Source organism: Syngnathoides biaculeatus, chromosome 10, assembly GCF_019802595.1.
Source record: "Syngnathoides biaculeatus isolate LvHL_M chromosome 10, ASM1980259v1, whole genome shotgun sequence".
In the NCBI taxonomy this organism is placed as follows: Eukaryota; Metazoa; Chordata; class Actinopteri; order Syngnathiformes; family Syngnathidae; genus Syngnathoides; species Syngnathoides biaculeatus.
In genome coordinates, this window is record NC_084649.1 from 28,424,210 (window position 1) to 28,450,633 (window position 26,424).

A 26,424-nucleotide genomic window follows, 5' to 3' on the forward strand; every position below is an offset into this window, starting at 1 on the left:
TGTCCCAAAAGTGGATATATTTCTGCCAATTTTGAATTTGTCGGGGCAGTAGCAGTGGTTATAAGTTGGTTAAGTGATGCCTTTATGCAGGGAATACAACAACATCCATACACTGAAAGAATAGCTGCAAACAGCGATAGAAACTAGGACAGAGAACACCAAATTTTTAGATTTGCCAAACTTTTTTTTTTTTTTTTTTCCCCACCACTCAGACCTGGCTGATGTGTTTTACACCAGAGTGCTCCTTCATCTTGTGGTTCAGGGTGCGGAGGCCTTGAATGGCCCTTGTGCGTGACCCATCTTGTGCTGTGATATTTGGAATAAACAACACTGGTCACCGAACATTGAGCTGTCGCCACCCTTCTCGGCCAGGAGCATGTCGACCGCTATGCGGTTCTGGAACGTCATGAGTGAGGTTGCAGCTGGTTGTTCCCTTATGGCAATAAGTATAATTACTTAGTTTCTGTACATTGTAATGTATGTAGTTGATTGTCAACGTTTTTATTCAGAGTTATCCAGAACAAGATGGATTCCCATCCTGCAGCAATCTCATTAACCAACTTATACTCATCTGGTATGCAGTTGGGATGCCATTTGCATCAATGTATGTCAGATCTCCATCTTTCCAAGAGGACCTTCGCCTTCGGGAGAAGCCAAAGGGAGGTCCAAAGATGGATGCGGCCAATTGTTTATCCTCTGCTTTGGATGGAAACACAGTCACAGATAAGAGCAGTGATACCAGTGTATACGTTCCTGCTGCATTTATCAGTGTGTCATACAATTTTTGACCAACACACCACCACAACAAATCGCTGCATGGGAGCAGTGGGGCAGTTTGCAGATGGATATCATGACATCATGTTTTGTTGAGACTTCCCACCTGAAAATCTGTCCCTGTAAAGCTAACACAGGAGAAATTAGCCAATGCAACATTAGTAGAAAATATCATTTACTGCCTTAGTTGTTGGATAAACACTTTTCCATTTCTGACAAGTGGTGTTAGGAATTGTTTTAGTCATTACCTCCAGGGTACATTGTGTTGGCATTTCTGTTGGAATGACACGCATTAGTGGCCCAGGGCCCATGCATGTGATGTCACCATAGTTTACCTTGTTAGCTGCATTCTACATTAATAACAACCAGTTTTGTTTCCGATTTGTAAAAATGATAATCATAATAATGAAAAAATGTTCCTCAGGCTTTTTTGGTTAAAATACTCCCTCCATAGTATACGTACTCTTTTGTATGGCATTCGGGTTTAAGGTAGCATTAAATTGGCAAATGGTGAGAAGAAAGTGGGGGTTTCATTTAGTATAAGCCCAAAGATGGAATCCCCAGCAATTAGACTCTGCCAAGGAATTGAAAAAGTGCTGAACTGATTCACTGGGAGGCACACATGGAGTCCTCATTTCATGCCTCGGTGCCTCCCGCATAGTTGTTTACCAATGTTATTTGAAATGAGGTTCCGCCTCTTTATCTTATGTGTGGTAGTCATAGTTGACTGAGTATAATTATTGGTTTTGTTGTTATGTATTTTTGTCAGCTTTACAGGTGTCCAAAAGTAGCATATGAACAAAAATATCATGACGGCTGTCAATGTTGCAACCCAACATGCTATCATACTATCTAGCCATTTTGAAGTCATGTTAACCAAGTCACCCCTAAATGAGTCAAGTGTTTTTTAAATCTTTACCAGCCTTCAGGTATTTTCAGATACTATAAATCTGCACCCACCGTATGCTGGACTTTGCTCACCTTTCCCCTTGGGTGACTCAGCTGAGATGACCTTTTACAGTGTGTAAGGTTTATCCACGTGTTTCTTTCTGTTATATTGTCCATGTCATTCAGCTCTTGCTAAGTCTATGCCAGTGTTCGGGTAAAACTGCATGTACAATAGATGTTAATTCATAAACAGACATAGGATGAATAGACAAATGGCACAGTAACTTGTTACTTTTTTTTTTTCTTATGGTGTAGTACAGGGATGTCAAACTCATTTCTCTTGCTCATTTCTCCAGCTGACGTACTCCACATCCGAGTTGCCCAGGACAATTTAAAAGTACAATCTACTAATTCTCTATTGGTTATTTGTCTCCTGCAGTTATGCTTAGCGCTCTCTCATTGGTCTTCCTTGGTCCGCAGGATGGTGGGCCGACTCCTCCCGCCTGCGGTTGTTGACATTTTGTTGCTCCCGTCTCCCTCTAGGTCAAGCGTCGCGTCGCGTCACACCTGCTGATTGTGGTCATCACCACCCAACCGTCGAGAACATTCCGTTCTAGCACGCTATCTGCTCTAATCACTTTCTTGCCACATTCTCACACTGCAACTTTTCATCCACAGACTTTCACACATTAAGCAGTATTGCAAATACATCGCCTTGTTGATTAACTTTTATACATTTCATTTCCTTTAATCCAAAACCTGTAAAGGCTGTAAAATATAATCTAAAATATAAATCTCTTATTTTTTCAGTGTTTCTGGATCCTGTTCACATGTTGTTGGACTGGTAATAGCATTACAACAATGGCAGATGATGCGCTTCACAGAAGTGCCATCTAGACTGGCATGCACATCTCTTCCAGAGCAATGGAGCAAGCCAAGAGGTGACAAGATTGAGCCAGCTGCAGTTCCACAAGTTGTATTTGTCAACCCCAAACTCGTAAGGAAGAAAAGACCTGTGAGGAACACATTGACAGACTGCAGGTAAATTTAATTTGTTTCATTACGCTATAACAGTTTGGTTCTGTCATCACCATAATTTAAATTTCATTTCATGATAATTTAATAATAACAATACCAACATGTACACATGCACCCATTTTATATTATTCATACACTATAATTCTTTTAAGTGTAGTTCGTAATACACTCTTGTGAATACTGTTCATGGACATTTTATTGCATGATGTGACAAAAATAACCAACAATGAATAAACTTGTCAAATGTTAATCAACTGTCAAACTCCTTCATTTCACAGAAACATTAAAGTCCAAAAAAAAGATATTGATCACTTAAAGTCTTTGGAAGACTGTTCAATGGCCTATGTGGTGTCCAGCCAAGACTGACATTGAACATTCATCTGGGTAAAGTGCCTGTGGCCGGTGGTCTTGCAACATCTATAAGTTTCACTTTCTTTTTATACACAATGGCATGAAATTGGTTAGAAAAGAACAGACATACCAAATCTGTGCAATTGAAGACATCAGTGACAAAGGAATGCGGCCACTCAGTATCTTGAAACTTTTAATTTGTCTGATCACTATTTCTCATGAGCTCTGTGTTTGGCAATTTTTTGTGTAAGGTTCACATGTGAATTCATTTGTATCCCTGATTTGGCAAAAGGTGGAATGTTCAGTTTAAGTCCAACATCCTCTACTTCTTTCACAATGTCAAAACCTTTGTCAGCCATTATCCCATCACCCGTTTTGAGATATCCAATCTCAACAAGTTGTTTCAACATCGACTGAAGTCCAGATTTTTTAAAGATTTCCTTATCAGAAATCGATCCAGCAAACAGCATAGAGCTAAATATAACAGACTGGGATCTACAGCAACTAAGGCTTTGAGTGTGTTAAATGATTTGTAAGTACTATAGGTTTGAGACTGGGCATTGAGTGATGAAGGCTTTTGAATTCTAATTTCAGTACAATCAATAATGCTGAAAGTATCTGGGAATTCCTGTCTGTAATTACCTGGCATGTGTTCATATATAACATCTCTGGGTGGCCAGATGCATACTTCACCAAATCGGAGATACATGTAATTCACCCACGAGTTGAACACAACGCCAACAACTTGCTTTGTAAGACTAAATCGAAAAGGTAGCTCTTGTAGGTCAGAGTCATTTCTTAGTTTGCATAGAGTCAATAGTAATTGATCTTTAAATGATGTCCTCTTTATCTGAGAAAGATTGCCTTTGCCAACATATTTTAAAGGGCATGAATCAGTGTCAGGCACCAAAAACCTGAAAATTGCATTGAATGTGTCCTTGGAAAAGCCTGTGTAATAATGCATATGACTCTCATCCTCCATAAGCACATCAACAGTGAAAGATGAAGATGTCACATTGTCGTTCCGTCTGAACTTTTCTTCCAGCATGTTCAGATGTCGTTTGGTCTCCAGCTGTTCAAGTGTGCATTTGGCGTAATCTCTGTAGGATTTCCTTTTCAACGACTAACGACATCAGATCCATTGGTTCAACCCCTGCAAAAAAATAAAATCTATATAATTTTTGACAGTATGTTTAGATAGTTGAAACAGTTTACATGGACATGATGATACAGTGTATATTTTTCAAACTGTAATCACTCATTAAATGTTTATTTTTCAGGCCACGTTTTTTTAACTAGAAGTTGCAAGGAAAGTTGGGACCTGTTGTGGAAACCTAGCCTTCCCTCAATCGGCAAAAGTTACCCCAGCTGAAATATTCAAGACATGGTTCACTGAACTACATCAAGAACAGTGTATCAAGATAGAAGAAAGCACAAGGGACCAAGCCAACAGTACTCTGTGGGACTCAGAAAGAAAAAAAACGTCTAACAGCATCAAATTTTGGAACAATTTTGCAAAGAAAGCAAATTACTGATAAATTTCTGATGGAATTAATCGACCCAAAGCGTTTCAGTTCAGTGCAAACTTCATATGGCCAATAAAACGAAAAAGTGGCAGTTACACAATATATCAAGAGTACAGGAAACCATGTGCATGACTGTGGACTAATAGTGAATCCCAAATTTCCATATCTTGGATCAACACCCGATTCCAAAGTGTGCTCTGATGGAATTACAGGACTCCTTGAGGTCAAATGCCCCTATTCTGCACGGGATGTTACTGTACAAGAAGCCAGCACTTCAGACAATTTCTGTTTGGAAAATAATTATGGACAATTGAGTCTCAAAAGTAATCACAAGTACTACTACCAAGTACAAGGACAGCTGCTCACATCTAGAGCTGAATTTTGTGATTTTGTGGTCTACACAAGAGTACACCTAGTTATTCAAAGAATATACCCAAACATTGACTTCATGGAGAATATGTTGAATAAGCTGAGTCAATTTTATTTCCAACATGTGCAGTCTCATATCAGAAGATATTCAACTGACCCATGAATTTCTTTTTAGGGTTGATTACATTTGTGTCACATAGGACGTTTGTGTTCTTCCCGAAATGGATCTTAAACTTCGTTTTGTTGTAACTTGAATAAAGAAACATCTTACATCTTGAATGCGTCTGACTTGCAGTAGAAACTGTTCCGGTAGATGTATCGCCGTTGGTGCCAATATCTTCAGTCATGGTGCTTTCCTCAAGCTTAGTACTTACAGTTGATTCTCTGTGAATGATTAAATAATAACTGAGTTTTATACATAAAAAAACTGTTGTCCAGCACTGTTATGCTTCCAGAATTAAAAATTCAGTATGTGATGCACAATGTTTTGAACAGTTGTACTTTAATCTTGTCATTTATATATATATATATAAGGGGAGTGCTTCCTTGTTTTTGTACATTAAAAGTGGATTTTTAAGCGCTGCATTGTGACTTTTAACCCAGAGAACTGGCACATTATGCAATACAAATATATAGTAATACTTCAAAACACTTTGTTGTCTTTTCCATTGTCCAATGTTGAGTTATTGTCCATATAAAACGATACCGCTCAGTTGCAAAGTTCAAACATTTTCTTTTTAATGGTGCCTTCCTGGTTGATTGAGACCGACAAAGGGGATCCGCAGGAAAGGGGTCCGGTAATTTCTTGAATGGTAGTGACTGGTTTACGATTTTCTTAGTTCATGAACTTCTCAAAGTACTCTTTCCATCTCCTTTGCACACTACTGGCACCAACATATTTCCATCGCTACCCTTAATCACCTTTACTTGCTGCACATCCTTCCCATCTCTATTCCTCTGTCTGGCCAACCTGTAGAGATCCTTTTCTCCCTGTTTCGTATCCAACCTGGTGTACATGTCGTCATATGCCTCTTGTTTGCCACCTCTACCGTTGCCCTTCGTCGCATCTCAATTTATTCCTTCCGCTTCTCCTCAGTCCTCTCCATGTCCCACTTCTTCTTCACTAATCTCGTTCCTTGGATGATTTCCTGTAATTTGGGGTTCCACCACCAAGTCTCCTGCTCTCCTTTCCTACCAGGAGGCACCCCAAGTTCTCTCCTGCCTGCCTCTCTCAGTACCTTGGCAGTAGTATTCCGGGAGCTCTTCCTGTCCATCTAGAGCCTTTCTCACCTCTTTCCGAAAGGCCACATAACATTCTTCCTTCCTCAACTTGTACCACCTGATTCTCTGCTCTACCTTTTTCTTCTTAATCTTCCTACCCCTTACCAGGGTCATCCTACACACCACCATCCTATGGTGTGTAAACTCCTTCAGATTAAATCATCTGCACAAAATATAATCCACCTGCATGCTTCTACCTCCGCTCTTGTAGGTCACTATATGTTCCTGTCTCTTCTGGAAATAAATGTTCACCACTGCCAATTCTATCCTTTTTGGAAAGTCTACCACCATCTGACCCTCAAAGTTCCTTTGCTGAATGTCGTACTTACCCATCAGTTCTTCATTGCCCCTGTTTCCTTCGCCAACATGTCCATTGAAATCTGCACCATTCACAACTCTGTCTCTCTCTCTGGGATGCTCAGGACTACTTCGTCTAGTTCCTTCCAAAATGTCTCTTTCAACTCAAGATCACATCCTACTTGTGGGGCATAGCCACTAATCACTTTATACACAATACCCTCTAAATAAAAATAAATGGAGGTAGGCATCTTGTAAATAAATTAAATAATTATCCATCTATCTCGTTGCTGTATGTTTATCTCTCTCTCTCTCGCTCTCTCCCTCCCCCTGCTCCTTTCATATCCCCTTTCCCTTTTTAAAAATGTTTATTTTTTCTTTTAAATTCAATGCTCTATTTTTAAATATAAGTCTAACTTGCCTTCTCTACACTCCTGTCTCCTTCACAATCAAAAAGACAGTACAGTGAACAGTATGTTTGGATATATAATATTGACTGAAAATAGAAAGCATTTATTATTTGTTGTTCATTGGTAATTACTACTTACTTTTTACTACACACTTTTTTTCTTCTGAAAGTTGCTCATTTGCGGAATACCCACATTATCTGCAATAGCATAAATGCAGTAGCTCCAAGCAGACGTCCAATGTTGTTGTACACCATCCCTCATCTCTTTGGAGGGCAAGATACATTACAACAGGTCACTCATGAGGCACTGGAGGCTTGTAAACAAGAATGCCAACCGAGAGGACGATATCCTTGTGATGAGACTGTCTTCAACTTATGCTGCCTTATGACGGAAAATGTTTTACACTCACCCACCACAGCAGATGAGGCAATTGACCTGTATCTTTTCCTTGGAGCAGACATACTTAAAAACGTATAAATGAATATTTTAAGGTTAATCATGACAATTGTCAGACAAATCATCTATCCTTCTGGCTCACACATTTTAAATTATTGGATGTCTGACAAATCATCCATTCATCCATTTTCTGTACAGGTTACAGAAGTGTCCCAGGCCTGCTGCAACCTATCCCAGCTGAGTGAGCAAGAGGTGGGGTACACACTGAACAGGTTGGCAGCCAATACTACGCACAGATAGACAAAATAATTTTTTCTGAGATTATAATTGCTCTGGATTGAAAGGCTGTTATCACAGAGTGTCACGACCCATCGGAACGGAGGTAGGACCCAAATGCAAGACTCGGGAGATGCAAGGTAGTTCGGGGAAAAATGTTTATTATTCAATGGTTGGGGATCGGGCAGGCAGTCAGGTGCAGCAGCGGTAGTTGGGACGTCGGGCGAAGAGAGCAGATGAGCGGGCAGGCAGGAGTCGGTACACGGGAGAACGATCAAAGCAGGCAGAAGTGTCAAAGGAGTCAGGCTTATAGGCTCGGTCAGAGAACAGGCGAAGGTCGGTACACATGGGTTGACGATCAGGGATACGAGAGTGCTGGAACGGAACATGAACCTCAACGATCTGGCGGAGAACCAGTCGTCATCGGGGTCCTATACATACAGGGGATAATCAGCCCACATGAGGCGCAGGTGTGTGCCTTCCAATTAGCGCAGCCGCGCAGGCACCCGCACAGCCTGGGCTGGAGCGGCAGGATCATGACACAGAGAGGTTTATCTGTTATAAGAGGAATTTATCTCAATGGAGCAACAGGTGTATTAAAACTTATGACATGAAAATGAAGGATGAACAGAAATCCAACATGTCAAAGTATTTCAAAATGTGGTGCTGTGCTGGTGAGATCATGTTTACATGACTTGTACTTCTTGAGAATGGGCACACAATCCTTTTTTTTTTTTTAATTTTATTGATACCACAGGCTGTGATTGGGTGGCAACGAGTTCAGTGTGTGCTCTATCTCTTTCCTGAAGTTATTTTGGGCATCAATACAGCTCAATCTACGGATGATACAACATGCATTTTTTTAAACTCTGATTTCTCCAATATGGATTGATTGGAAAGTTTTCTTTTATCAGGAATGTTATAACCTCTGACTGAAATCTTTAATTGAACTGCTAAAATGAATAAAAACCAAATTATTGGACAAATGACAAGAGATTGGAAAATTACAACTGTTTTTAGATGTCCGTGTTTTTCAACATTTCTCAATTTTAAAGAAATGAGATAGGTCTTCATGCCTCACCCATCATGATTACAAATAAAATAAAGCAAGAATTAATAATCAGTTCGTATTTGTGTGTATTGATGTCCAATTCCATTTGTATTTTGGTCACAACATGCAGAACAGCAGTCACGAAATCTATCTGTACAAAACAGTGTATAACCAAACTCTTGGTGAGATTTAATATATCAGCTTTTTTGGACTCTTTGGACACATCAAGCATCCTTGTTCCCCCTCCTTTACATTTCCCCATTTGTTTACCTTCACAAACCCACCCCTACTCAACTCTCCTGGTCGGGTTTTCAGCTCATTTGTTGTTTTCTTGTGTCGGTTCTGTTCCACTTTGCAGGTGTAGTCTCCTCGTGGTCACTTTCATAATCCTCATTCCCAACACCCATTTTTTTCTTTAGCTTTTAAAGCAGTAGATTTACATATGATTCTCTTTTATTTTCACCTTTGTTTTTCAAACAAAAGTGTTTTGCTGCTATCCGTTCTCCATATGTTGGGATGTAGTCAGTCAGACTGTTGTCATTTATGAAGGCAATGACTGTGGCATCAATCTATTAAAACAGAAACAAATGTAAGCGCATTTAATTGACAAATTATCTAGAGTGTTACCATTGTATAATGCAATTTTGTTGCAATCTGAAAATGTTACAAGTCAAATAAAATACTGGGGGACACCTGGAGGGGGGATTGTCATGATCCTGCCGCTTCAGCATGAGCTGTGCGGGTGCCCGCGCGGCTGCGCTGATTGGGAGGCGCACACCTGCTCCTCATGCGGGCTGATCATCCCCGGTATAGATAGGACCCGGTGACGACTGGTTCTACGCCAGTTCATTGAGCTTTATGTCCCGTTCCAGCACTCTCGTATTCCTGACTGAACCTGTGTGTACCGACCTCCGTCCGTTCTCTGACCAACCTTGTAGGCCTGACTCCTTGACACTTCTGCCTGCGTTGATTGTTTCCCCGTGTACTGACTACTGCCTGCCCACTCATCTGCTCTCTTCGCCCGACGCCCCAACAACCGCTGCTGCACCGGACTGCCTGCTCAATCCCCGACCTCGGCATACAATAAACATGTCTCTTCTTGAACTACCTTGCGTCTTCCGAGTTCCTGCATTTGGGTCCTACCTCTCGTTCCGATGGGACGTGACAGAACGAACTGGCCCATACAGGACCCAGCAGGAAAGACCCGGCGTCGCCGGGACCGACGCAAGGTAGACCGTCTGCCGGAGGACCAAGCCTGTCCGATCCGGATAGGCTCCCTGATGTCCTCCGATTCCGTGTCTTACGCTCCGCCAGCGAAGTACGAATACGTCCCGAACACGACCCGTCCGGCTCCTCATATTCTTCTGGACTCTGACTTTTCGGAATATGAGGAGGACCGTGATTTGTATGCCGGGCTGCCTGAGTACGACTCCGACGACTCGCTGCTGACTCAGGTTCATGTTGCCGTGGAAACCGACCCGCCCCCTTGTCAAGTGCACGCCACAGTGGGAACAGACTCGCCACCTCAAGTGCACGTAGCAGTGTTGGGCACGCCCTCACGTTCCTGTCCAGGAGGCGGCGGCGACGGGGTCGCTGCCTTCTCTCGTTCCTGTCCAGGAGGAGGCGGCGACGGGGTCGCTGCCTTCTCAAGTTGCTGTCCAGGAGGGGGCGGTACTGGCGCCGCCTTCTCAAGTTGCTGTCCAGGAGGGGGCGGTACTGGCGCCGCCTTCTCAAGTTGCTGTCCAGGAGGGGGCGGTACTGGCGCCGCCTTCTCAAGTTGCTGTCCAGGAGGGGGCGGTACTGGCGCCGTCTTCTCAAGTTGCTGTCCAGGAGGGGGCGGTACTGGCGCCGCCTTCTCAAGTTGCTGTCCAGGAGGGGGCGGTACTGGCGCCGCCTTCTCAAGTTGCTGTCCAGGAGGGGGCAGTACTGGCGCCGCCTTCTCAACTTGCTGTCCAGGAGGGGGCGGTACTGGCGCCGCCTTCTCAAGTTGCTGTCCAGGAGGGAGCGGTACTGGCGCCGCCTTCTCAAGTTGCTGTCCAGGAGGGGGCGCAGGTGCTGGGGAGTTCTGTGGAGCCACCCAGGAGCTGGAGAGACTTCGGGGTGGCGGTCATGGCTCTGGTCCTGCTCTCCATCTTCTTCGCTCCTGAGTTCGCCCAGCCGCTTCAGGACCTGGCCTCGTTGGCGACCAATCCCTGGTCGTCTTGCAACGACGGCGTGGGAGGTTCTCTCGTCTCGTTCTGGTTCCTGCTTCGCAGTTTTGTTCCTCACAGAGGTCGTCCGCCCGAATCGCCCCGTGGGGACCCTGGTGCTTGGCGTCCGGGTCGTCCTCCTGACCTGTCCGCCCAGACGCCTCATGTTTGGTGGCCTGGATGGCCACCAGTCTGGGGTTCAGGGGGGGTCGTGGCCCGGGTTAACAACGCCCGCCCCCGGCAATGCTAACCTGCAGGGCGTCGGTGGAAATTCAGCGACTGTGGGTCGAAGACAAAGAAGAGGAGGAAACCGGATCCATCGTCAGAAGAAAAGGAGGAATGCACAGAGCCTACAACTGAGTGTAGGGACTTTGAATGTTAGGACTATGAGAGGAAAAGATCAGGAGTTGGTTGACATGATGATTAGGAGAAAGGTTGATATTCTGTGCATCCAAGAGAGCAGGTGGAAAGGTAGTAAGGCTAGAAGTTTATGAGCAGGGTTTAAATTATTCTACCACGGAGTAGATAGGAAGAGAAATGGAGTAGGGGTTATTTGAAAGGAAGAGCTGGCTAAGAATGTCTTGGAGGTGAAAAGAGTATCAGATCGAGTGATGAGACTAAAGTTTGAAATTGAGGGTGTTATGTATAATGTGGTTAGCGGCTATGCCCCACAGGTAGGATGTGACCTAGAGTTGAAAGAGAAATTCTGGAAGGAACTAGATGAAGTAGTTCTGACCATTCCAGACAGCGAGAGAGTTGTGATTGGTGCAGATTGTAATGGACATATTGGTAAAGGAAACAGGGGCGATGAAGAAGTGATGGGTAAGTACGGCATCCAGGAAAGGAACTTTGAGGGACAGATGGTGGTGGACTTTGCAAAAAGGATAGAGATGGCTGTAGTGAACACTTATTTCCAGAAGAGGGAGGAACATATAGTGACCTACAAGAGCGGAGGTAGAAGCACGCAGGTGAATTATATTTTGTGCAGACGATGTAATCTGAAGGAGGTTACTGACTGTAAAGTAGTGGTCGGGGAGAGTGTAGCTCGACAGCATAGGATGGTAATGTGTAGGATGACTCTGGTGGTGGGTAGGAAGATTAAAAAGAGGGTTAGGTAGAGCAGAGAACCATGTGGTGGAAGCTGAGAAAGGAAGAATGTTGTGCGGCCTTTCGGAAAGAGGTAAGGCAGGCTCTCGTTGGACAGCAGAAGCTCCCGGAAGACTGGACAATGACAGCCAAGGTAATCAGAGAGACAGGCAGGAGAGTACTTGGTGTCTTTTGGTAGGAAAGGTGAGAAGGAGACTTGGTGGTGGAACCCCAAAATAGAGGGAGTCATACAAGGAAAGAGATTAGCGAAGAAGAAGTGGGATACTGAGAGGATTGAGGAGAGGCGAAAGTAGTACATCGAGATGCGACGTAGGGCTAAGGTAGAGGTGGCAATGGCTAAACAAGAGGCATATGAAAACATGTACACCAGGTTGGACACGAAAGAAGGAGAAAAGGATCTCAACAGGTTGGCCAGACAGAGGGATAGAGATGGGAAGGATGTGCACCAGGTAAGGGTGATTAAGGATAGAGATGGAAATGTGTTGACTGGTGCCAGTAGTGTGCTAAATAGATGGAAAGAATACTTTGAGAAGTTGATGAATGAAGAAAATGAGAGAGAAGGAAGAGTTGAAGAGGCAAGAGTCAAGGACCAGGAAGTGGAAATGATTACTCAGGGGGAAGTCAGAAAGGCACTACAAAGGATGAAAAATGGAAAGGCAGTTGGTCCTGATGACATACCAGTAGAGGTATGGAAGCAATTTGGAGAGATGGCTGTGGAGTTTTTGACCAACTGATTCAATAGAATACTAGCGGGCGAAAAGATGCCTGAAGAATGGAGGAAAAGTGTTCTATATCCCATTTTTAACAACAAAGGCGATATTCAGAGCTGTGGGAATTATAGAGGAATAAAGTTGATGAGCCACACAATGAAGTTATGGGAAGGAGTAGTGGAGGCTAGACTCAGGGCAGAAGTAAGTATCTCCGAGCAACAGTATGGTTTCATTCCTAGAAAGAGTACCACAGATGCATTATTTTCTTTGGGGATGCTAGTGGAAAAGTACAGAGAAGGTCAGAAGGAGCTACATTGTGGCCTTGTGGATCTAGAGAAAGCCTATGACAGAGTACCAAGAGAGGAACTGTCGTACTGCATGCGTAAGTCTGGTGTGGCAGAGAAGTATGTTAAAATAGTACAGGACATGTATGATGGCAGCAGAACAATGGTGAGGTGTGCCTTAGGTGTGACAGAGGAATTTAAGGTGGAGGTGGGACTGCATCAGGGATCAGCTCTGAGCCCCTTCCTGTTTGCAGTGGTAATGGATAGTCTGACAGATGAGGTTAGACTGGAATCCCCTTGGACCATGAAGTTCGCAGATGATATTGTGATATGTAGTGAAAGCAGGGAGCATGCAGAGGAACAATTAGAAAGATGGAGACATGCACTGGAAAGGAGAGGAATGAAGATTAGCCGAAGTAAAAGAGAATATATGTGCGTGAATGAGAAATGTGGAGGAGGAAGAGTGAGGCTACAGGGAGAAGAGATAGCGAGGGTGGACAACTTCAAATATTAAGGTCAACAATCTAGAGCAATGGTGAGTGTGGTAAGGAAATGAAGAAACGGGTCCAAGCAGGTTGGAACAGCTGGCGAAAGGTGTCTGGTGTGTTATGTGACTGAAGAGTCTCTGCTAGGATGAAGGGCAAAGTTTACAAAATGGTGGTGAGGCCGACATGATGTACGGATTAGAGACGGTGGCACTGAAGAAACAACAGGAAGCAGAACTGGAGGTGTCAGAAATGAAGATGTTGAGGTTCTCGTTCGGAGTGACCAGGTTGGATAGGATTAGAAATGAGCTCATTAGAGGGACAGCCAAAGTTGGATGTTTTGCTGACAAGGTTCGAGAGATTAAACTTCGATGGTTTGGACATGTTCAGAGGCGATAGAGTGAGTATATTGGTGGTAGGGTGCTGAGGATGGAGCTGCCAGGCAAAAGAGCGAGAGGAAGACCAAAGAGAAGGTTTATGGATCTGGTGAGGGAAGACATGAGGGCAGTTGGGGTCAGAGAGGAAGATGCAGGAGATAGGCTAAGATGGCAAAAGATGACACGCTGTGGCGACCCCTAACGGGACAAGCCGAAAGGAAAAGAAGAAGTTCTTGCTCCATGCGTATGAGGCAATCTTCTTGCGTAAGAGGCAAGACCTTAACAATTCCATCTGGTGAAGCGCCAAAAACACCACTTGGAGAGAGTCCACGTCCTGCTGGAGATCCAGGTTGGCCAGCGATGCGTGTGTACTATGCAAGAGCAACAGGTTCATGAAGGATCCCCGAGTCCATAGCCTGAAAAAAAGTTATGCTACTTGGATTTATCATACATGTAATAGTGAAAATAAAAATGGTTTCAACCTTTAACATTGATTCCTTCTTTAATATTGTATTGTCCTCACAAAGTCTTACAGAGTGAGGGAGGGTAAGAGTTGCGTCCAACTGCAGCCAATATTCGACCAAAGTTGCTAGCAGTGAAGCAATTCTTCCTGGAGGCAGACCTGAATCGGTTCATGACAAATATGAATAATTAGAAATGTATGCACTCACGACCTCTAGCATGTATATTAATATAGTATTGAATTGGATGCATCAACATTACTTGCCTTTTTTTGTACTTGATCGTACAAACTGTCTTTTTAAATGTTATCAATTCATTCAACATTTTGTTAGAATCATGCTCAAAGGATATCATTTATGCAGAGTACACTCAAGACTAAGCCACTACCACCGACACCACAAAAACTGTCAAAAATAATACAAGTGCCAATTGTTTATTATGGCTGAAAGCATGTAGTAGGGGCAAATATATATAATCTTAGAATTATGACCAATAAATTATGTTTGACATTCAACAGCCATCTTGCGTCTACATATATATATATATATTAAGATATTTGCTGCTGAATGATATAACAATTGAGTCTTTGTCCCAACCTATCGGAACGAAGGTAGGACCCAAATGCAGGAGTACATGGGAGACGCAGAGGCAATTGGGGTAAAACGTTTATTATTCAATGGTCGGGGATCGGGCAGGCAGTCAGGTGCAGCAGCGGTAGTTGGGACGTCGGGCGTAGAGAGCAGATAATCAGGCAGGCAGGAGTTGGTGCACGGGAGAACGATCAAAGCTGGGAGGAGTATCAAGGAAGTCAGGCTTACGGGGTCGGTCGGAGAACAGGCGGAGGTCGGTACACACAGGAATACTATCAGAGATACGGGGGTGCTCGAACAGGGCATGAACCTCAACGATCTGGCCGAGGAACAGTCGTCACCGGGTCCTATTAACTACCGGGCGTAATCAGCCGAAACAAGGTGCAGGTGTGTGCTGACTAGTTGGCTGGCCACGCCCAGCCTGGGCAGGATGCCAGGAGCATGACAGTCTTAAATACAAATCAACCACAGTTTATGTGCAATTCCTAAATGATACATCGTAATTTATAATTATACTCAACATAAGGGATTGAATATGCTTATCTTAAGTTTAGTTATTTTTCATCAACATTATTTACTTGTATTCAGAGTATAGAGGCCAGTGACATGACATCACAGTCAGGTGATTTATAGGGCTCGCGCCATATTGGAAGAGAAACAAGCGTAGTGATTGGTTGGAGGGTCGCATGTGTCGACAATACTATCGTCAACCTCTGCCCAAAATGCGGACAGGGCCCTCACGACATGCAGGACATCTTCAACTGCGAAGCGGCTCCCATTACGCTGAACGTAATGGATCTGTGGAAATGCCCGAAGGAAGTGGCTGCTTTACTGGACCTAGAAGTTGACTGAATAATGGGATTTCCTGGCTACAACAACAACAAACAAGTGTACCGGCGGCCGTATCATCATTATTATTATTATTATTATTATTATTATTATTATTACGTACCATTATTTTTTCAAACTTGCACAAACCAACCAGCCTCCAGGTATGGTTAACTTCTGTGCTGCGGTTGGCTGCTCCAACAGAGCAGGGCCCGACGTAAACAAGTCATTCTTCAGGATTCCAGCTGTTATAAAAAGGCAGGGAGATCAAACTGAAAAACTTTCTTCTTGGCATCAAAGGGATTGGCTGGCACCATTGTCCAGAGCAGATGTAAACACTGGTAATCTGTCCCGGTATCGTGTCTGCTCAGATCATTTTGTCACTGGTAAGTGTTTTGTGTCAGTTGAGTGATAAATATAACAGGTAACCTAGATCTGCAAGCCATGACAATGGTGGGTCATGTATGGCTGCATGGTGTGTTGGCACATGGAACATGTGAACATTGAAACTGATACTAAACAGGAAAACACGCTTCCACTTATAATGATGTTAAATGAATACTGTTCTGAAACTGTTTTGAAACGTTTTTTATGGTGTGCTCTGAATAATATGGTTATTGTTTGATACTGTACTGAATTACATGAATTAAATTATGAAATATTTTAGGACTGGGGACTTGTTTTAACATCAGCATCCTTTCAACAACTTATTGAAATTTAAATATGATGTGTTCTGTTTTGTTAAGTAAGTTGGCTAAACAAAAAATAAATATATTAACATTTTGTTAATTATGATTATTGTTTCAGGCAAGCCGGCATAGCTGTATGATTCCTCTAATCCGGACTGGGTTCCAACCATGAACATAGGTCTTGCCTGATGCATTCTTAAATGCATGTCTTTGTGGAATTATATTGGCATGACTGTAATTGCCCAAGCATGCTCTATAAACTTGAGATAATGGACTTTGCATTCTTTCTTGAACATTGGGGGGGCACTTTGACATTCAAAGATAGTATCAATAGCTCTAAATTGAAAACAAAGAAATCTCTTACAAAGGCATTTATTGCAATTCATGTAAATTTGTACATATAGATACACATGGGTTTTTGTTTCAAATACAGTGGGTAACTGTTACAAGTAGAACTAAACACAATTTTCAGGGTACAGAATAGCCTGCCATGTTACATGGAGAATGAGACAATAAAATTTTGAAGTACAATTGGTTTGTTTGTTTTTGCACTTCCATAACATTGGCTACAACACATTTATGGTCAAAACATTGTTATAAGGCCAAAAAAAAATAATATTGTTTCCGATAACATAGACTAAAAATACTAGGGTTGGTAGGTAGCGATTTTTTTTTCTTGGATTTTTTTGTATTGACTACTTTTGAGGAGGACTACGGATTGGAGAGACATAGGATGCTATTGTTGCCTAGAACCTGGAAATGATTGATCTGAGTCTGAAAATAGTGACTGACATCCACATTGGCACCAGCTTCAAGGGCAGTATGCAGTTGGTGTCTTTTTGTCTTTGCTGAAGTCAAGTGAAATTCACCAATTGGACGATACTCCACATCTTTTAAAGGTGTTGGCAGCTTAGTATGCTTTCTCTTGTGTGACGGTCTTTGAGTCCTGTATCCTGATGTTGGCTTCAACCCAAAACAGCAGTGCTGCAACATGTGAACAAGCTTCTCTCAGGCCAGCCTTGCAGTTGCAATGTTAAGCAGCAATTTTCCCACTTTGTTCAGCAATCACCCAAGGCCAAAGGGGCTTTTCTCACAATGCTTGGGAATAGAGAGTGTGTAAAGATAATATTGGAGTTTTTAACATACATGCATGTATGTATGTTGTGATACATGTATTAAGTATCATGCACATTTAATTAATATTACTGAATATTTTCATCTATCATTATTGCAGCAAATGAAAATTTCACAAAAGAATGTAGGCTAAAGAAATTTACATTTTATTGAAAAAAATATGTCTATTTCAAATATTATGATTCTGAAAATATATGTAGCACAAAGAGATGGAAACATAAAGAAATTAATAATACTCTTTCCTGCATGGCGTTACTTAACTGTCAAATTATAAGTTGCAAATGATCATTAAATTACTCTTGGCCTCACAAACATTACATACATTTAAATTTACCTGAATTAAATAATTGGATTTGCTAAAAAGCTGTAGTGGGAACGTCTACATTGAACTGATAAAAGTCACAGTGTAATGAAATATAGATCATATGAGATGTAAGCAGTGACCTTTGCACTGACGAGGTGGTATCCATTTCTGACAACAGCTCCCACATCACGAACCCAGCCACACACAAACTGATTGTATGCATCCATGCTCTTGCAACCTTTCAGGTCATCCATGGTATAAACTCTGGGAGTGAAGAAAAAATAGTTCACAATGTCAGGGTAAGTTACAGCAGGGTAGTACGTCACATCTGTTTTCCATTCCTGTTTGGGTAACTCGTAGGGATACACTCCATCAACCAGAGCAAGTTTCTCCTCATAACAATTCCTTTCAGCAGTTGGCAGGGTGTCAAGATGTTTACACTTGGCAGAAGAGCCTGCCATGCCTTGCTTGATCATTTACATCAAATTCCCAGGGAAGAAACAGTGATGAAACTATATAAAAACAGATTGATTACACCTACACACACTCGAACTTCCCGAGGGTTTGTCTTCCAATATGGCGGATAATTAATGCGTAGGCTCGGCAGTGTATTCAGTTGCAGCCCTCTATTGTCATTGGTGAGCAGTCTGGTTTTTATTTCACATAGAATAAAAACGAGACTGCCCCACTGCATCCAACATTGGTTCCGCCATGGTCAATAGCTTGTGACTTCCGGTCAGGGCAAAAAGTACAGTAAACCATACACACATTGTTATGGGAAACGATGCGATACATCTATATACTTGGAATGTTTTGGATCCCGAGAGTCATGACTATTGTCCGAACATTTGCAGCATGCCCAGGAAGGTTTAAAAGATACATTGACATATACATATGTAATGGGAGGTACAGACCTTCATAATATTGTAATGATATATTTTACACATTCATAATTATAATAATTGAATTAATAATTAATTGAATAATAATAACTGAAACACACTTATCGGTGAAGTTACTTCTTTGCGATCGCCTGCACGGTTTTGGGAGGGACCAGCGCAACAAGATTTAACCATACGAACACCAAAAAATCTAAACCTAACGTATTCCAATCTTATGTTTCACAATGTACAATTCTTGTGGGTTTAATCCCGGCCCCGCCTGTGTGGAATTAGCATGTTCTTCCCATGCCTGCATGGGTTTTCTCTGGGCACTCCGGTTTCCTCCCACATCCGAAAAACATGCAACATTAATTGAACACTATAAAATTGCCCCTGGGTGTGATTGTGAGTGCAGCTGTTTGTCTCCATGTGCCCTGCGATTGGCTGGCAACCAGTACACGGTGTGCCCCGCCTTGTGCCCGTTGACAGCTGGGATAGGCTTCACACTCTCCACGATCCTTGTGAGGATAAGCGGCAAAGAAAATGGATGGATGTACAATTCTAAGGATATCAAAGGATGGCAACTTTCACGCGAAATAGTACCCAAAGCAATGTTTTGCCCTGACTGGAAGTTGAAGCCGAATTACCACGTGAAAGGAGTCTGTGCGCAGTCGAGTTTTAATTCTACATCATTGGGTTCAGCCCACTGAAAAAAAAAAAAAAGACTCAATAGCGCATACATATCTAGCGGTGGTAAGCCAAAAAAATCTATGTTGGCTTCAGACAGGACCTTTCTCACCCAGAAAAGAGAATATCTCGGCTAGTTTAACCACATTTTTTTCGATTATTCACATACTCCAACAGCCATTGCATCTTAAAACAACTGCATTTATTCTTTAACTTTCTCCATTAATATCGAAAGTAAACATAAGCAGCATGTCTAGCTCATCTTTGCTGTATGTGTTGCTAACTAAAGCAGCGGTGGTGGATGCTGTCATTATAAAACACATTGATAGGCTGCGTAAGTACTGTAACATTTTTAATTATAGTGTACGTCTTCAAGACCGGGGACGGGTATAAGGTAAAGTAGAGTGTGGTGGAGCAGCAGTCGTTGTGAGAGAAAGTTCCATGTGCTGCCTAAAGAAACCAGTGGCTTCCTCTTTTCATGTTTTGCAGTACGTATGCGAATTGGCCGACATCCAAGACTGCCTCGCAATGACCAGTTGATTGCGATCGACGTATTGAGCACCCCTGTGTTAGACTATCTTCCACCTCGTCGCTTGATTCGGGTGTGGCCAATACTTCGAGTGCATGCACAATAAGGCACATTCTAGCAAGCCTGCCTCCTATTTACGGCAGTCCCGCGATGCATGCCCCCCACAACAATACATCGCCATTGCCAACAGGAATGTTTGTTACAATGCATCGCTAGGTCGTTGCCACTAATGCCAATTATGTTGAACTTTCAGCATCTTCAAAACATTGTGGGTATAGACCATTCATGTTTATTCCTTGACAGGCCAGTGCATTTAAATTTTCTTCAGATAAAGTTTGTCAGATCAAGAATTTTTATTGATGAAAAATTTCAAATACTGAAGACTATTTTACTTTTATTGGACTTTCATTATTTGCTTAAAGGCCAAGTGTCATCCCTACAAACATTCTAAAATAGATATTGTAACTTCAATATCAATACGAAAAAGTAAATGTGAGCGGAGAGCGCATCATCCATGTGCAAAGTTGCACAAGTGTCATTCTACGATATCCAAGTGGTTGCCATCTTGGCTGCATCCTCTGAACGTGACGTCACCCGGACAGTCGCCAATGAAAACACGCGGTGCACCTTAACTATGGGAGACGAACACGCCCCTTCTAACACGGAAGATCTTTTCGAAAAAGAGAACACCACACAACCGAGTAAAGTTACTGGGGCAATATTACACTATTGTTTCGAGCCATATTCAGATGATATGCGATCACGGCCAAACTTCCTCCCATCCGATCCACTTCCACGGCGGAGATGAGCCATCGGGGCTCATTGCAATGTGGCTCATTTTTGGCGCCGAGGTGGCTAATCACGGAGCCGAGCCATGCTGCTTTAGGGGGTTGTTCACACCCGCCGCAGTACGTGATTAACAACACCGTCGAGTCGTTATAGTTGCACGCGGCTGAGTGCTGGATTGTGGCAGCATTCTTCAAAGCCGCCGCCTTCCGGGAGCCCATGCGCTTCACTGCCGAAGCAACGCAGCAGCCCGACGCCGTCCGACGCGCACATTGACACATTTTGTACGCGGATCTTTTGTTACGTTATGAGAGACGGATTACATGGTTTTTGTAGTAGCTGGACACACACCTACCTGTCATTTGGAACCCACGAAGCTATCGTCCTTTGCACCCGTTCAATTCATTTTTCACGACGGACCGGGTCTCTTGGAAACTTGTGACGGGTAAATCCATTCTCCACTTTTACCATGGACCCATAGATATAAAAACCTTTTGTTACCGGGCAGCTTTTGTCTTCTTCTGGGATTTGCTCCAGCACTCCCCGTGACCCTCGTGAGGATAAGCGGAAAAGAAAATGGATGGATATTATATTCTTCTTTTTCTTTCGGCTTGTCCCGTTTGGGGTCGCCACAGCGTCATCTTTTTCCATTTGCATCCTCCTCTCTAACACCCACTGTCCACATGTCCTCCCTCACCACATCCATCAACCTTTTCTTTGGTCTTCCTCTCGCTCTTTTGCCTGTCAGCTCCATCCTCAGAACCCTTCTACCAACATACTCACTCTCTCGCCTCTGAACGTCCAAACCATCGAAGTCTGCTCTCTCTCACCTTGAGAGTCAGCAACGGTGAGGCTGACTCAGAACGTGGTTTGGAAGTGCAGCTGGTCAGCCGAACCCGTCCTCCTCATGAGCCAAATTGAAGACCTCTTTTGTCCCTGTAATTTGCACATTAGTCCAGCGGTTGGGCATCAAACCTGACAATGAGCAAGGTGGCCAACCAATTTGTACAACAGTTCTTTCGGTGAATAATAGTGACTAATTGGTGCCATAACCCTGACTTGCAATAACTGCATGAAGCTTGCGACCAATTGACTTTTATTTATTTACTGATGTTGTTTTCCAGTTCTTGTATGTATCTCCTCTTCAGGATGTAAAAGATACGCTCTGTTGCACAGGTGTCACACTCAAGGCCCGAGGGCCAGATCTGGCCTGCCACATAATTTTATTTGGCCCGCGAAGGCAAGACTACTGTCAACTTCAATGATTGGTTTAAAAATCTGGACCAAAATTTCTAATTGTCATCTATCATACAGTGAAGAAAATAAGTAGTTGAACACCCTGCTATATTGCAAGTTATCACACTTGGAAATCATGGAGGGGTCTGAAATTTCATCGTAAGTGCATGTCCACTGTGAGAGAGATAATCTAAAAAGAAAAGTCCAGAAATTGCAATGTATGATTTTTAAACGATTTTTTTGCGTGATACAGCTGCAGATAAGTATTTGAACACCTGTTTATCAGTGTCATGATCCTGCCGCTCCAGCACGAGCAGTGCGGGTGTCCGCGCAGGTGCGCTGAGTGGAAGGTGCACACCTGCGCCTCATGCAGCCTGATTATGCTGTGGATTTATATGACTGCGATGACAACTGGCCGGCGCCAGTTCGTTGATCTTGATGTCCCATTCATGTGCTCCGGTATCCCTGAATCGATCCTGTGTGTACCGACCTTCGCATGTTCTCCGACCAACCTTGTAAGCCTGACTCCTTTGATACTTCTGCCTGCGTTGATTGTTCCCCTGTGTACCGACTCCTGCCTGTCCGCTCATCTGCTCTCTTCGCCCGACGTCCCAACTACCGCTGCTGCACTAGACTGCCTGCTCGATCCCCTACCTCTGCATATTATAAACGTGTCTCCTTGAACTACCTTGCATCTTCCGAGTCCTGCATTTGGGTCCTACTCTCGCTCCGATGGGACGTGACAGAACGAACTGGCCAACACAGGACCCAGCAGGAAAGACCGGGCGTCGCCGGGACCGACGCAAGGTAGACCGTCTGACGGAGGACCAAGCCTGTCCGATCCGGGTAGGCTCCCTGATGCCCTCCACTTCCGTGTCTTACGCTCCGCCAGCGAGGTATGAATACGTCCCGAACACGACCCGTCCGGCTCCTCATATTCTTCTGGACTCTGACTTTTCGGAATATGAGGAGGACCGTTATTTGTATGACCGGCTGCCGGAGTACGACTCCGATTATTCTGATTATGAATCTGCTCGTCTGATCTTTCATCCCAGTCAGTTTGTTTCACCTCCCCGCGTTTCCAGCACCAGAGCGTCTTCGCCCGGTAGGTTTAAGTACACAAATCTGTATGAGGGAACCCGCTTGGGCATCGACCCGGGACCTCCGTGTGGCGGCCAGAGGAGACGCCCCGTCCGGGCGCTCCCCGGTGCCTCCCGCTGCGCGGCAACTAAGACATCGTCCTCCCACTCCTCGCCCGCAACGGCGAGACCGGCGGACCCGCAGCTGGTGGAGGAGCTGGAGGAGGAGTCGCCAAATCACGAGGCGTTCTGCCGCGAAATGCGGGCGGAGATAGAGCGGCAGAGCGTGGAATTGGCGGCTCTCACAGCCCAGGTCCGGCAAGGATTGGCGAACCAGCCGAGCTACGCTGACGTCGCAATGGCGACGGACTCGCTGCTGATGCAGGTTCACGTGGCAGTTGGAACTGACCCGCTCCCGAGACACGCCCACGTGTCAGTTTCGACTGACTCTCTGCCGACTCTCGTTCACGTTGCCCTGGAGACGGATTCGCCACCGCGCCACGCCCACGTTGCTGTTTCAACGGATGCACCGCAAGCTCACGTGGCAGTGGGGACCGACCCGATGCCGCCTCACGTTGCTGTCCAGGAGGTGCCGACGTCTCCACAGCCGCTTCTCGTCCGTGCCGTGCAGTACCAGTGCCGACCGGCCCGTGGACGCTCCACACTCCTGCTTCGTCGGCGACCGGCACGGTCGCCCCCGTTCCCGCTCTGTCCGTGACCGGCCCGCGGTCGCTCTCCGTTCCCGCTCTGACGGCGACGGGCACGCCCATACGTTCCCGTCCAGGAGGTGGCGACGGTGACACTGACGCTGCCTTCTCACATTGCTGTCCAGGAGATGGCGACAGTTCCCCAGCCGCCTCACGTTCCCGCCCAGGAGGAGGTGGTACTGTCGCCGCCTTCTCACATTGCTGTCCAGGAGGTGGCGATGGTGTCGCCGCCTTCTCACGTTACTGTCCAGGAGGAGGCAATGGTGTCGCCCCCTTCTCACGTTGCTGTCCAGGAGGAGCTGGGGAGTTCTGTGGAGCCGCCCTGGAGCTGGAGAGACTTCGGGATGGCGGTCATGCTCTGGTCCTTTTCTCCATCATCCTATTCGCTCCAGATGGCTCCCAGCCGCTTCATGACCTGGCCTCGTTGCTGACCAATCCACGGCTGCCTACTGACCAAGCCTCGGTGGCGACCAATCCCTGGTCGTCTTGCAACCACGGCGTGGGAGGTTCTCGTCCATAGCAGTGGCCTGCCTCGTTCTGGTTCCTGCTTCGCCGTTTGGTTCCTCACAGAGGTCGTCCGCCCGAATCGCCCCTTGGTGACCCTGGTGCTTGGCGTCCGGGTCGTCCTCCTGACCTGTCCACCCGGATGCCTTGTGTTTGGTGGCCTGGATGGCCACCAGACTAGGGTTCGGGGGGGGTGTGCCCTCCTCCGGACACCCCTTCCGCCCACCCCTGCCTGTGTTAATTATTGTCTGTTTTTTCGTTTAGGCACGTCTGGGAGCCGTGCCTTTAGGGGGGGGGGGGGTACTGTCATGATCCTGCCGCACGAGCTGTGCGGGTGTCCGTGCAGGTGCGCTGAGTGGAAGGTGCACACCTGCGCCTCATGCAGCCTGATTATGCTGTGGATTTATATGACCGCGATGACAACTGGCTGGTTCGTTGATCTTCATGTCTCGTTCATGTGCTCCGGTATCCCTGATCGATCCTGTGTGTACCGACCTTCCCATGTTCTCCGACCAACCTTGTAAGCCTGACTCCTTTGATACTTCTGCCTGCGTTGATTGTTCCCCTGTGTACCGACTCCTGCCTGTCCGCTCATCTGCTCTCTTCGCCCGACGTCCCAACTACCGCTGCTGAACCGGACTGCCTGCTCGATCCCCTACCTCTGCATATAATAAACGTATCTCCTTGAACTACCTTGCATCTTCCGAGTCCTGCATTTGGGTCCTATTCTCGCTCCGATGGGACGTGACAATTCTGACCCTCAAAGACCTGTTAGTCCGCCTTTAGAAGTCCACTCCATGTATTATGCTGAATCAGATGCACCTGTGTGAGGTCGTTAGTTGCATAAAGACACTTATCGACCCCGTACAATCAGTCAGACTCAAATTTGTAACATGGCCAAGACCAAAGAGCGGTCCAAAGACACCAGAGACAAAATTGTAGAACTCCACATGGCTGAAAAGGGCTACAGAGAAATTGCCAAGATGACACGCTGTGGCGACCCCGAAAGGGACAAGCCGAAAGAAAACACACACACACTTGGTGAAAAAAGGTTCACTGTCGGAGAAATCATCAGAAAAGCTAAACATTACGGTCTCAATCAGAGTGGAGCCCCATGCAAGATATTACCTCGTGGGGTGTCAATGATCCTGAAAAAGGTGAGGAATCAGCCCAGGACTACACGACAGGACTTGGTCACTGACCTGAAAAGAGCTGGGACCACCGTTTCCAAGGTGACTGTTGGTAATAGACTATGACATCATGGTTTGTAATCATGCATGGCACGGAAGGTTCCCCTGCTTAAACCAGTTGCCAATGACCATTTGGATGATACAGAAGAATCATGGGAGTAAGTATGCAACCACTGATTTCTAAAATTCCCCCTTGCTAATCATTTTTGTGGATTACTAATTACATTTAAACTCCAATAAGTTTTAAAGAAAAAAATTCGACAAGCCAAACAATACTGTACTCTGGTATCTTTGTATTTCAGGTGCTGTTTGACTGTAAAACAAAGTAATTGATGATGATGAAAGGTCGTCCAACGTTCATGACAAGCCTGTCCATGTCTAAAACAGAACTCAACGAGTTAATACTAATTTGTTTTGGGCCAAAAATCGAGCCTAAATATTAAGAAATGAACGAGGAACCCGGTTCAAAATGAACCATCCCAGGTTTTACTGGAGGTTATGACCCTAAAACAATACTATGTGTACGCTTATGTAATCTACCAGACCACTGAAATTACGTGCCTACGTCGTGGCCATGTTGGAAAGGTCGAAGTTGACATTAAATCCTGTCATGTTATTATCCAAGCCGCTTACCCTCACGTCGAGACTTCGAATTTAAGTCGTAAATTGCTCATTTTTCAAACAATATGAAGCCATAAATTACTAATTTTTTAACCAACTTTCATGAAATTTACTATTTCTTTTTGTCAACGCCAAAGTGAGAATAAAATAAAATATGTATTCACATCAACATATTTGTCTGTGAAAGGTTTGTCACAGTTTCCTTATCTGAATTGTACGGGGTCGTGCCATGACGTCCCAGCATAATATTCCGGATACCTTGGTCTTTTGGTCTCCATTTTGACCCTCCTAGTTTCCAGTCACCAACACCCTCCCAATAAAGAGAGTGCATCTAACTTTGTTGTGCATATCTATGTTTTCAATTGCATGAAAGAGAAGACGACGAAGA

The 26,424-nt window shown here is 44.6% G+C and overlaps 2 long non-coding RNA genes across 2 annotated transcripts; both read right to left on the reverse strand.

Annotated features, from left to right (window-relative positions):
* Positions 1–8,065: 8,065 nt before the first annotated feature.
* On the reverse strand, positions 8,066–16,475 carry LOC133507338 (uncharacterized). The gene is made up of 3 exons (XR_009796804.1): positions 15,814–16,475; positions 14,343–14,431; positions 8,066–9,226 (listed from the first exon to the last, which is right to left on the reverse strand). It is a non-coding gene; the product is annotated as an uncharacterized LOC133507338 (long non-coding RNA).
* Positions 16,476–16,855: 380 nt separating this feature from the next.
* On the reverse strand, positions 16,856–26,379 carry LOC133507167 (uncharacterized). The gene is made up of 3 exons (XR_009796756.1): positions 26,295–26,379; positions 17,957–18,080; positions 16,856–17,362 (listed from the first exon to the last, which is right to left on the reverse strand). It is a non-coding gene; the product is annotated as an uncharacterized LOC133507167 (long non-coding RNA).
* Positions 26,380–26,424: the final 45 nt, after the last annotated feature.